Source organism: Hemicordylus capensis, chromosome 10 (genome assembly GCF_027244095.1).
Source record: "Hemicordylus capensis ecotype Gifberg chromosome 10, rHemCap1.1.pri, whole genome shotgun sequence".
Taxonomy (NCBI): Eukaryota; Metazoa; Chordata; class Lepidosauria; order Squamata; family Cordylidae; genus Hemicordylus; species Hemicordylus capensis.
In genome coordinates this window covers 22,827,237-22,839,820 of record NC_069666.1, presented here as the reverse complement: position 1 = coordinate 22,839,820, position 12,584 = coordinate 22,827,237, and the positions used below count along the sequence as shown (strand labels likewise).

General features: G+C 46.6%; 1 protein-coding gene across 2 annotated transcripts in view; it reads left to right on the top strand.

The window, feature by feature from the left end:
* The window catches only part of LINGO1 (leucine rich repeat and Ig domain containing 1), an 827,164-nt gene that overhangs the window by 69,187 nt on the left and 745,393 nt on the right, over positions 1 to 12,584 (top strand). For both annotated transcript variants that reach the window (XM_053272886.1, XM_053272887.1), the window contains exon 2: positions 11,276 to 11,463. The gene's annotated coding sequence lies outside the window, so the exon portion shown is untranslated. The remainder of the gene's footprint in view (positions 1 to 11,275; positions 11,464 to 12,584) is intronic.

Here is a 12,584-nt window from a genome sequence, read left to right as displayed (position 1 = left end):
CTTTTATACTGTGTTTCCCCGAAAATAAGACAGTGTCTTATATTAATTTTAGCCCCCCAAAATGCACTAGGGCAATTAGCGGTACATCAGAAATTACTGCTAGGTCTTACTTTCGGAGAAACAGGGTACAACACCTTTCTCTGTATACACTTGAGCAGTGTAGGCTATAGAATAACAGCCTGCAATTGAAGAGGACTGATACAAAACGCTGAAAGGAAGTGGGAAATCAACAAATGCGGGTACCAACTCTCATATACATTTGTATAATGGAATGGCCACTACTAGAGTAGTGATGTTTATGGTGGTCTGTGTCTGCATTTTTTGGTGGGACACACCACTGCTCACCCACAGCAGCCACTCGCTTGCCTTCCTCTGGCAGCCTCCCAGGGTACCATGTTGGGGTGGTGATGTCATTATACCACATAGTGAGAATAAAATGGGAGGCCTGGATAGGACAGACATGGTGGGCAGAGGCTGGTGAGCAGGGGGCCGTTCCAGAGGCAAGTGGCAAGTGAGCAAGCACAGTGGCACACTGCCAAGGCAGCCTGTGTGCAGAACCCATGGGTGGTCCAATTGTAGTTTTTCCTGCAGCAGGTATCAGTTCTGGGAGGGAAGGAACCAATTGAACCTATCTGGTAGGTTCTTTAGCTTTTTATAATTTTTTTGTTTTTTAGCTTTTAAAATAACTTTTAATTTGAACCTAATAATGATTGCGTTTTTTAACCTGACTTTTAAATCATTTGTTCAATTTGTTTTATTTTATTTTATTGTGTCTTGTATCTATTTTGTTGTTGTGAGTTGCCCCGAGCAGTAGTGTCCTGGAGGGGCGGAGGATAAATATTTTGAATGAATGAATGAATGAATAGATTAGATTAGAGATGTGTACAAAATAATTTTTTCTATTTGTTTCAAACTCCAAACAATTGTTTCAAACTCAAATAGCATTTGAATCTGGTCCAAAAATTTGAATCAAAATTGAAAAGATTTGACACTATTTGGGTGCCCTTTTTAAGCAACCAGGGGGCCTGAATGGTTTGGAAAAGGTGCCAAATGGCTCTCAGAGTGAATTTGAATCGAACTGATTTGATTTGAATAGCTTGAACCACCCAGATTTGAGTAGAATTGATTCAATTTAGAATCAGTTTGCACATCCCTATAATTGATAGTCCTAGACAGGCTGATGAAGAGGGCCACACAGTTTCACCTCTCTCTCAAGTTAGCCAGATGAGAGAGAGAGAGAGAGAGAGAGAGAGAGAGAGAGAGAGAGAGAGAGAGAGTGTTCTTGACTGGTTTGCCACTCCCTGCACCTCCAGTATTGCCAGCCGTCTACAAAGAGATCTTGAATTAAAGGAAGCTACCATATACTAGGGATGTGCGTTTCGTTTTGGATACAAAACGTTTTGTGCACAAAACAGGCCGTTTCAGCTGTTTTGTAGCCAAAACAAAACGTCCCTGTTTCGGATACAAAACGTTTTGTTGTTTTGGCTGTTTCGAAACTCCATTTTGCAGTCGGGAAAAGTCTTTCTTCTTTGGTCTCCATTTTGAGTTTTGACATCTGTTTGAATTTCTGGCCCTTCCAGCCTGCAGATTGGCCAGCGAAAGCATGGACTGATCTGCTGGCAATTGCCCCCTTATTCCTTTTAAGGAAATTTGAGGGTAAAATTTACCCTCATTGGCCAGTGGGGCATGTGCATTTACACTCATTGGCCTGTGGGGCAGTGTGCATTTCATTGTTGTTGTTTCACACTGTTGTGTGTAGATCAATTGCCTTTCGGGGGTGGGTGGGATGTGGATATGCATGACCTTTGGAAATCTGCCTGGTTCTTTGCAAAGCTCTGCTGTTGTTGATGTGTGATGTTGATGTTATTTGGGGTGGATTTGGGGCAGAAAGGGGGCTTTGGGGGCAGAAGAGTGGGTCAGGTAGTAGTGCCCCAATGGGTGCCTGCTGCCACCCAGATTCCAAAGGAATAGGGCAAAGGGCTGATTTTGTAGGAACTGTTGAAGTTTACGCATCTTTAAGGTTTTCCCCCTAGTGAATAATGGAGGTTGCTGCAGACCCATAACTCCACCTGGGGAGCACTGGGGTGGCCGGGAGCAAGTGGTGGTGTAATGCACATGGGTGCCAACCACCTCCATGGGTTGCTAACCCATGGGTTGCTGGGTTCTGTTGTTTCTGAGGTGTTCTGAGTGTACACTCTCTGGTAGCATATGAGATTTTCTACAACGAACAATGAATCCACTCTCATATGCTGTCAGAGAATCTACACTCAAAACATCTCAGAACCCAGTACCCCATGGGTTAGCAACCCATGGGGGTGATTGGCACCCTATGTGCTCTACACCACCACTCGCTCTGGGCCACCCTGGTGCCCCCCAAGTGTAGTTATGGGGCTGCTGAAATCTCCATCATTCCCTATGGGGAAGAACTTCAAAGACGCATAAACTCCATTAAATCTTTAAAAACCAGCCCTTTGCCCAATTCCTTTGAAATAAGTCTGGCAGCTTCCCTGCCCCCACTGGGCACTACTTCCCACCCTACTCTGCTCTGGGCCACCCCTTTCCACCCGACATGAAGCTACACTTTTGCTGAAACCTCCATTATTCCCTATGGGGAAAACCGTATACTTCAAAAATTCACCAAAAAACCAGCCCTTTGCCCATTTCCTCTGAAATTTGGGTTGTAGCTTCCACCAATTGGGCACTACCATCTCCACCCACTAGTTTTGCCCCAGGGCCATTTTTTTAAATCCAAAACATTTCAGATTTTGCAATTTCAAACAAAGAACAAAATTGGGGTGTTTCGGATTGGCTGATTTCGAACAAAGAACAAAATGGGGGTGTTTCAGATTTGGGCCAAAAAAACCCAGAAAAAACCCCCACAACCCTAGATACCGTCAGGCCACAGGTCCATCAAGCTCAGTACTGTCAACCCAGATGGGCAGTGGCTTCTCCAAGGTTACAGGCAAAAATCTCTCTCGTCCCTATCCAGAGATACCAGGGAGGGAACTTGGAACCTCCTGTGTGCCACCAGAGTAGCTCCATCCCTTAATGGGGGGGACGGGACTGAATGATGGAGAAAGTAAATGAGTGTTCTTTAGATCACTCATCTAAAGGTCTGTCATTAGGTGTATCAGTGGCTACTAGTCTGCTGGCTATTGGTCACCTTTAGCCTCAGAGGCAAGATGCCAAAAAATTCCCGTTGCAGGGGAGTAACAGCAGGAGAAAGGACATGTCCTCAGCTCTTGCTTGTGGGTGTTTCAGAGGCATCTTCTGGCCACTGTGTGAAACAGGATGCTGGACAAGATAGGCCTTGGGCCTGATCCAGCAGGGCTGTTCTTATGTAGATAACTAGGATCACATATAAAATGTTTCTGGTCATCCTCCCATTCCAAAAATGATGCTTTTGTCTTTTGTGCCTCCTGCTGCAACTTCTCAGCTTCCTTCAGAGGTAGAGAACATTTCTGCAACATTCAAATCCAGAGGTTACAAAAGTGTGAATGACAATTGCCTAGTCTGACACTCAATTTGTATTCTCCTGTGTGCTCTCACTGGCCCAAAATCCAGGTTCTTGCCTGAACTGGATTCTTAATCTTTGCTTTGCTCTTCATTTGCATGCTTGCCCGAAAACTGCATTTGGCAAATACATTTGCGGCAAATGGAGCACATGTCTTGAGATTTGGGAGAATCCTACTGCAAATATTTGCCAGCCTTCTGCACTGAGCCCAGTGGATGCTGGGTGGAATCTAAATGTAGAATATGTGCAGGAAGGGTGCCAGGTTGAGGGTATAATTAATTGCCAGAGCCTGTGCACACCTGCCAGTGAACACCTGGGGGAGGGGCACCCCACTACTAGGCATCACCTAAGCTATTCTTGCATCTCAGAGTCCTTTCTTCTTTTCTCCCATTTCAGTCACTTGCTCTGTTCTGGGCAGCTTAAGGTGTGATGACATGCCTGGCTGCACTCTATCTGGGATAATAAAATTCTTTCTATGTAAAAGTGGCTGCCGCTAAATATCATTCTGCAGGCGAAGTAAGAGCTGTGACCTTTTGAATAATTGGACCAGCCTGCCCCTTATCTGAAGGTGAGAGAATGCACTTTTCCCCTCACTGTAACCTCTTTATCGTTAATTTGTTAAACCTGGCTGCTCAAGATCTGTGTCAAGTACAGGAAAACCCACATGAGGCGAGGGGTGGAAGCCTCACCAAGCCACCCTCCCTTTGGAAAGCGGCTGTCTCGTGGTCAGTTTTGTTTTGCTCAGGGTGGTAGCTGCTCATCCTAACAAGCCAGGGGGGGGTGCCAGCACCTCTCTCCCCCATCACACCTTGCTCCAGCATTAACAAGAGCTGTGCTGCCTGCAGGCTGGCCATTTGTCTGGTAGAGCCACACTGGCAAACCTAGTGCCTACACAAATCACCCTCAACTTTGTCATTCACTGACCACAAAATGGGGGTGGTTGGGCCCTATGAGCAGGATCTATTTAATTAGTCTAATTTCCATTAGTGATTCATTATGTGGTGGGCGGAGGTCCTATTGCTCTTTGCTAACTCTGTGGTCTGCTGCTAGGTCCTGTGTGAACCGGTCAAAAAAAACATTCAGGCCACATTGGCATGTAACTCAGAACCGTGGTACAATGGACCCACAATTCTGCTCCCCCTACTCTCCTGTCCACATTTGGATGGAACGGAAAGCATCATCTCTGCAGGGAGGACCCCAGGGAACTGGCTGTGTGGGCTTCCTTCTTGCTTGAAGGATAGCATTCATAGCCAATCACGGAGGGAGAGGGGGAGTAGCTTCCTCCCTCAACTCCAGCCGAATGCCACCTCCACTGCTGCATTCCGATAGAATAGAGGCTCCATGGACCCGCAGTTTTGAGCACCGAACTCACTACAAACTGAGGATCAAACCAGAGAGTCCATAGCAAAACCTTGGGTTGTGCTATGGACAGGACTAGAATGGCATGCGTTTGGACATAACAGTAAAGAAACCGCAGGTCCCTGCTACTCTTGTTCCCTGTTATGTGTGAATGCAGCCTCTGTATTGTAGGTATAGGTTTCCTGACAGAACTGTATCATAAGAAGCAGTCCTGTGCTCCATTCTAGAGGAAATTATAGCATTCAAACATTCTGAACAATAATAGCAAAATATCACCAAATATAAACACAGTAGCAATTCTTCTTGAGTTAAATGAGTCTCTCATGGGGATCCCTCTTACCACAACCCAAAAGCTTCTTGCTGAAAGAACTGCTGCCTTGGATGTAAAATTGACTCTTGACCTCATCTGTGGGTTTCCTTGCAGAAAGAGGCTTGTTTATAAAACACGTGCACTGTCCCGCGATAATCTATGACTCTTTTCATTCTTGGTTTCCATTGTGGGTTGATGAGTACTATTAAGCTTGTCTGTTGCATTCATAGAATGGTTGAAAATGATAGTTCACAGGCTATGTAGAAAAATAAAAGTCCCACCTCTGGACAAAATGGAGCCTTTGTCTGCTCTTTCTTTCCCTCTGATTTCTTTACTATCAACAAGCATGACTGGTATATTTTGAAGATTTCCTCAGCAAACATGAGGGCTTGAAATAATGAGAGCTGGAATGCATGGACTTGCCAGTGAAGTTCTGAAAACCTGGGATCTCTGTGGAATATTTTGATACTATTATGGTGGAATTCTATATAACATTTTGAATTGCTGATGTAACATTTCATCTGCTGTGTTAATGAATATACTCTGTGTCGGGATGCCATGCTACCTGGTTACTTGGGTGTCCCTGTGGAGGAGGGCATGGCATCCCTCCTGTGGGGCTTTTGTTCCCTTCAGGGGGCAGTAGGGATAAGAAGGGACCAGGCTGGTTGGGCCCTTCTCCAACCAGTGGGGTTGAGAGGGCAAGGCAGGGAGAACAGCAGGGAACAGCTCCAGGGAGACAGCAAGGTTGGGTGTGGCAGGAAACAGGAAGCCAGGTCAGGAAGGGTCCGGGGCTGGAAGTAGGCTTGAAGCCCTATCAGCTTTGCACTGGGGTATTTAAAGACAAGGCAGATGATGATGAGGAGCTCCTTCTGAGAATGGGAGCCGGGAGTTCCCAGGAGAAGGAAGGAACTAGCTGAATACAGCAAGCCAGGAAAAAGATGACTCAGGTGACAAAATCATCTCCTCCCCTGGCTGTGGCTATTGCTGACCTTTTTTTTTTTGGTGCTGAGCCAATCATTCTGAGGGAGAGCAACTGGCCCTATCCATCTCCTGCACAACCCCCCTCCAGTGGCTGTTGCTGGTGTCTATCTTATGTTTCTTTTTTTGAGGTGGCCTTTGGGCCATTTTATTTTATTTTATTATTTATTTTATTATTTATTTGTATATATGTAAACTGCTTTGGAACCTTTTGTTCAAAAGTGTTATATAAATATTTGTCGTATTTTGTCAGTGGCAGAAGGTCCCAGGTTCAGTCCCTGGTATCTCCAGGAAAGGCTGGGAGAGACTCCTGCCTGAAACATTGGAGAGCCACTGCCATTTAGTGTAGATATCACTGAGCAAGATGGTTCAGCTTGGTGTAAGGCAGCCTCCTATGTTGATATGCTGGGCTCATCCATGCATGCACATCACTTGATTACTTGAGGGTGGGTAGATGAATGTGTGGACTGCCTCCTGTTAGGGGTGTGCACGGAACCAACTGGCCCAGTTCAGTTCGAGGCCGGACAAGCCTCGAACCAAACCAGGCCAGTTCGGTCCAGGCCCTGTTGAATGCCCCCCACCCCGGTCCGATCCCAGACCAAATTTTTTTTTGTTTTTTGTTTTTTAAAATTCTAGACATTCTTGAATGCTCTCGCAGAGGGCATTGGTGCATGCATGGCAACCACCAAAATGGCAGCTGCCGGGCTCATACGGAGGCCCAAAAGGGCCAAAAATGGTTCTTTACCCAGCCACGGCGGTGATCAGGATGGCCAGCGGGGTGAGAGGGAACCCGGGTGGACTCCCCCCCCCCGCGGCCTCAGCAAGCCCCCCGAAGGGGCTAAAGTTACCTATTGTATTATTTAATGTTAAAAAACAAAACAGAACAAAAAATTCACGGACCCGGCGGTCCAGTTCCGGTCCGAAGGAGCCAGGGGGGTTGTTCGGTTCGACCCCAAACCCCAGGACTGGAACACCGGAATGGTTCGCACATCCCTACCTCCCATTATACACATTGCTGTTTTGATGTGCTGTGAGGTGAAATGGAAGTTCCATCTGTGGCACTACAATTACTACAGACTGCTTCTGCCTGAGGCTTGTTGTGATGCAAACAATTAGAAGGAAATTGAGAAGGATTACATGTAGGTATGGGGAGAGATCTTGGTGTCATAGCTTGATTGCCTATTCAAGCTTCCTTCCTTCCTGTCTTTCAAGAATCTGCAGAGTTATTCTCCTGCAGCCAACCTCCATGGCCACATGTCCTCCCATGCACCTCCAGCCGAACCTCTTCTCTCAAAGAACTCCCTTCTTCCTGGCAACAGTTCTCTAGGTCCCACCCTTCTGGTGTGCTGATTGGCTGAGCCCTGGAGTTCACCAGCCTGTCTGTCAAGACAAAGGTTCACTTCCAGTTAACTCTTTAGAAGGAAGCGAGGCTGATCACTACAATGACTCACAATATTCTTATTTTTATTTCTTCTAAAATCCATGGAAATTTGAAGCTGCCGTACCTTAAGCCAGACCACTGGTCCATCTAGCTCAGTGCAGTATTGGCAGTTACTCCTTAAGTGACAGGCTGAGGTCTTTCCCAGCACTTCTTCCTGCAAACGTTTGTAATGGAAAATGTCAAGAGTTGGACCTGGACCTTCTGTAAATGACACACATGCACTGCCATTGAGCTGTGGACCTTACGAGTTAATCACAGTGTTGCAACCACTTACCTGTTGATGTTGTTTGTTTGTTTTTTAATTGCTATTCATTCCATACAGGAGATTGACTTCTCCATAGTCTAGGTCATAGTCTAGATCTTTCACTAAGACTGGAGATATGTAGAGAGCAGTTTCTCAGTGATGTTCCAAACCTGATTGGCACAACAGTGAGGTGACTTGCCAAGCTGATGTTGATGGTTTATCATTAGCTCTGACAAAGCGAAGATGAGTCCCAGCCCCACTACCTCCTTCTTCATAGATATGAAAGGGAAGAGAACTTGTTATTCAGCTGGTTGGTGGCCCCTCCTCTCTCAGGGTCCCTGAGTCTCCCAACCTCTCTAGACAAGACTTGGAAACTCTCATAAAGTTCTCTCCTCCATTCGCATCATCTTTCAGCAGGAGACAGCAACTGATTCTACTTAATTTCAGTAGGACAACTCAGGAGTAATTTAGTATGGACATCAGCCACTGGGTTTTAAAAATGATTTCTAATATTGTTTCACATGTTCAGTCCGCATGATGGTCTCTTCCTGAGACCCGTATTATCAGTAACTCTGGCAGGTGGAAGTGTTCCCCTAAGCCGCACATATTCATAGGCTGCTTTTGCAGATTCCAGATGTGATTTTGGTGTAAGAATTTTGATCTAGCTGCAATGTGAATGCTGCATCTCAAAAAATGAATTTTCCTCTGCCTTTCATTGCAATTCCAAAAATGAATAATTGGATGCTCATCTCCATTAGTCTGCATTTTCCACTCACAGATCAGTCACCTTTTGATGTTCATGGTCTTTCAGATACATCCGAGTCCTATTGTGTTATCCACTGAGCTTCTGACACCACACTCTGCTATGTGCAGCTAAGAGACCATTCTGTTCTGGAGCCCGAGACTCCTGCTATGGCCTCATTATCTGCTCCCACTGGCTCGTCATTCTCCAAGCTGGAGCACTTTAGTCACAGCTCTTTAGCTGCTTGGCTGATAATCTTTAAATCAATTTCACGTTACCTGCGTACATCACAATTGTCAATGGAGTGAATTCAGTTAGTGCTTACAGCAGGCACCTGATAGCGTTCTTTCTGGTCCCTAATCCTCGTGATGGAGACCTTCGCTGATCGGAACTGCTTTTTCAGCCAGAACCTGGAGGAACTTGGTCTAGAGAAGAGAAAGCTGTAGAGCAGGGGTGTCATACTCAATTGAGTGGTTGACCAGATTTGATTCCGATGCGCCTCTGGAGGGCTGCAGGGGTAGTTTGTTATTTGTGAGTCTTCCCTCCTAACTAAATTAGTATATAGAGGTCCCAGCCCTCTTGTCTCTTGCACCATCTCTTTAAACTACCCATGCATCAGCTGAGAAGCAGGGAGAGTGGCTAGTTAAACTTTAAACCTCCCAATCCATCAGCTGATGGGTGGGGAGGTTTAAATTTTAAATAGCCACTCTCTTGTTTCTCAGCTGGTGCTTGGGGAGGTCTACTCGCCTCTTGGCCCATACTTTGGATTAGGTAAGCCTCTCCAATATTGAGGCGCTTCACACGATTGGTGTGAAGCACTGTTAGGGTTAGTGCAGGGAGCTGGCCCTGGGCAGCCCGATCTGCCACCCACATGGTTGCCAGCTCCATCACGGAGCCGGCAGGGGCAGTGGGGATCGGGTAGGGATGTGCAAAAAATTTCGGGCACAGAACGATCTGTGCCTGAAACGAGCAATTTCGGGTGATTCGGGTCCAAACCGAATCACCCCCGATGTCCCCCGATATTTTTCGGGGCCGAGCCGAATCACCCGAATTTCGGGCCCGAAAAATTTTGGGCCCGATTCAGGATTCTTTGAATAGCTTCACGCGGGGGACAAAGGGGTGGCCTAGAGCAGTGTGGGGTTGGTGGTAGTGCCAGATCTCATTACCTATCATAGAATCCACACACAGAATACCTCTGAAACAACAGAACCCTGTACCCCATAGGTTAGAAACCCATGGGGGTGGTTGGCACCCTATGTGCACTACACTACCACTTGCTCTGGGCCACCCCAGCACCCCCCAAGTGCACTTATGGGGCTGCTGACACCTCAATGCTTCTCTATGGGGAAAAACCTTAAAGACGCATAAACTTTAACAATTCCCCAAAAATCAGCCCTCTGCCCAAATCCTTTGAAAAAATTCAGGTAGCTTCCTTGACCCTACCTGGCACTACCACCAACCCCACACTGCTCTAGGCCACCCCTTTGCCCCCCGCGTGAAGCTATCCATTTGCTGACACCTCAATGCTTCTCTATGGGGGAAAACCTTAAAGACGGGTAAACTTCAACAATTCCCCAAAAATCAGCCCTCTGCCCAATCACTCTAAAATTTGGGTGGTAGCCTCCAACCATTGGGCACTACCATCCCACCCCACTATTTTGCCCCTGGGACCCATTTTTCCTTCCTGAATCTATTCAGATTCAGATTCAGATTTAATCCGAATCCGAACCGAATCAGGGGTGATTCGGGTGGCCCAGATTCGGGCACAGAACAGATTGGGGGTGATTCAGTTCAGGTTCCGAACCGAATCACTGAAAACCCAAATTGCACACCCCTAGGATCCTGGCCGCCGGGAGTTCCAGGATGCGCTGCACAAGTGCGCAGGGCATTCTGGAGAGACCCCCAGGGCCGGGAGGCTTGTTTTAGCCTCCCAGCGGGAGTCTCTTTGTGTGTTGCCACACCATGGCAGCACACAATCAACTCAATGGGGTTAGCGGAGCACTCATTCTGCTAAACTCGTTTAAGGGGAGGGGTAATTTTGGTAGTTTGCTGCTGGGAGCCGTGCAGCTCCCGTGGCAGCAGACGACCAGGAGAAATCAGGCGAGGCTCCCTTAGCCTGATCTCTCCTGGTCATAGGAATAGCTTCATTGTGGTTTCGCTGTTCATGCAACTTTCCTGGAACGTAACCCTTGCAGTACTGGAGGGCCTTCTGTATATGAGGCTTTAGTCATTATTGTACACTGAACTCTTCTTAGGGGCAGTTTTCAGCATGTACAACTTTTTCTGAGCTGAAAAGATAATGAGGTCTTTCACACAATCAAAAGCTGTGTTCTACCCGGGTTTGGGGGCTGTGTGTGCTCCCAATTTTTGGTTATGTGGAAGCAAGGTAGGAGGAAAAGCTGGGTAGGTGTGATTGTGTGGAAGCAAGGTAGAAGGAAAATTTACCCAGGTTGACTTTCCCTCCTACCTTGCTTCCACATAATCACTTCTATCCTGGTTCTCCTCTTACCTTGCTTCTACACAACCGATAACTAGGAGCACACACAGCTCGCAAACTTGAGGAGAACAGTTTTTGATTGTGATAATGACCTCAACATCTTGCATATGTGATTTTTTTTTTAATGTATGGCATAGCTAGTCCCAGTATCCTGAGCACCTTTTTTTCTTCCCTTGTTTTTCTTCTCCAGTCTTCTGCACTTGAGAGCAATGAACAGTTCTTGCCATCTTGCATCCTGAGGGTATAGGCGCCTTTCTTCTTCAGGATCTCAGCACTTGTGGGTGACTTTGGTTGCACAAAAGCAGTCAAGTAACAAGAGAAGAGGGCACTACCTACCTTTTCTGGAATCTACATTCACGATCCTAGGGTTCTGCAAAGGTAAGATCTCAGTTTATTTTTAGGATTGCCTTTAGATGCTGTGATAAACCTGTCCATGGGTTGGGCTGTGTGAACACCATGATATTGTAAGAGCCCTGACAGAAATGCCACATGGACACTAACTTTATTTCCTGAGAAATTCAGCTTGCTTTCTTCTTCTTCTAAAGGCGTGCACACAGTGTTATAGTTCTTATGGATGCAAAGGTGTGCTTGAAAATGTGTGGGCAATGCCTATTGAGATTTCAGAAGCCAAACGTGTGAGGAGTGGGGTATAAAAAAAATTCACTCACTGAATATGGCCTTAGTGTCCTGCATAGTTGTTGTTGGGTTTTTTTGCCCCTCTCCAGAATAAAATATGCAAATTTTCTGAATAAAGTAAGTCATGCAGATCTGCTCAGGTTGCATAATTTCTTCTGGCTACATGATCCCAGCTCTTCTGGGCACAGCATTTGGATGGCTGGGGTGCAGATTTTTCATCCTTTTCCACATGGAGTACACACAGCGCTGCCCACAGCCTATCTGGAAAGCATCTCTCGCTGTTTCTTGGCATGGGCTTCTTTGAATTGGGTGGCTGCGATTCATACAGATGCATTTTCAGTGTGCTCTGTTTCAGATCTGAAGTTGGCAGCAAGTTAATATGGGAGTGAGGCTGGCACAGGACAACTCTGCATTAGTAAGCAAGCGTGGTGGGCCCTGCTTTAGTTGTATAGCCTATGCAATAACAAAGCAGAAGGTTTTAAGCAGCCAGATGAGTGTGATAGTGATGAACCAAAGACTTGGTTGAACTAGGTGTTGGCCTAAACCAGCAGCAGAAACAGTGATGTTGGCTACTTCAAGGAATGCAGATTCTAGACCAGCAAGATAGTGGGTGGAATGAAGAACAAACAAGAGCCATAAACCCTGGCTTTCCTCACAGCAGATGTAGGCAGGGGCGTAACTATAATAGTGCAATGGGAGACAGTTGTATGGGGGCCCACTGCCTTGGGGGGCCCCCAGAGGCAAGTCATGTGACTGACTCCCCAGCCACGCACACGCCTGGGCTTCTTTCAGTTGTATTCATCCTCCCAAATTGACGTGAGTGTTAAGACCTGGAGCTACCAGAACAGCAGGTCTTTCTCTAG